We start from the raw sequence: 525 nt of genomic DNA, 5'->3' as shown, positions 1-525 counted from the left end.
GCATTTATATTCAAGTGTTTTACCAATTTCATTTATTTGGGCTTTAATAAAATCAAACAAGTTTAATTGGTAATCGCTTGGGAATCTCCTTTAAGATACCAATCTAATGCAAAGAGAGAAAAAAATAATTGGAATGCATGTGTTACCAGAAAAAAAAATCTGATAAGAAAATTATGGCATTAATTGTCTTTCAGTGTTCTCAAATAAGTTTTTGGGACCAACAGAACAAAAAATCGTAGATCATTGGCTTTTTATTTCTCATGTCGTAACACTATGCCAGGCTAATGAACGGATATTCAGATTATAGGCTAGAGCATCTTTAGACTGAATCAGAACAGAACAGGGGGACGCTGTATATTAACAAAAGAACCTAAAAGTAGAATAAAGAATCCAATTTTTTAAAGTAGAAGAAAGTCATTTTCAACGTAATGGAAAACAGGTACCGATATTGAAGCTAAGATTATTAATCAATGAGGATTCCACTTGTTTAGGAGTGACAGAATCAGCAGGCTGACAAGACAAGAA

This window comes from Penaeus monodon, chromosome 23 (genome assembly GCF_015228065.2).
Source record: "Penaeus monodon isolate SGIC_2016 chromosome 23, NSTDA_Pmon_1, whole genome shotgun sequence".
Lineage (NCBI taxonomy): Eukaryota > Metazoa > Arthropoda > Malacostraca > Decapoda > Penaeidae > Penaeus > Penaeus monodon.
This window is presented reverse-complemented; position numbering follows the sequence as displayed.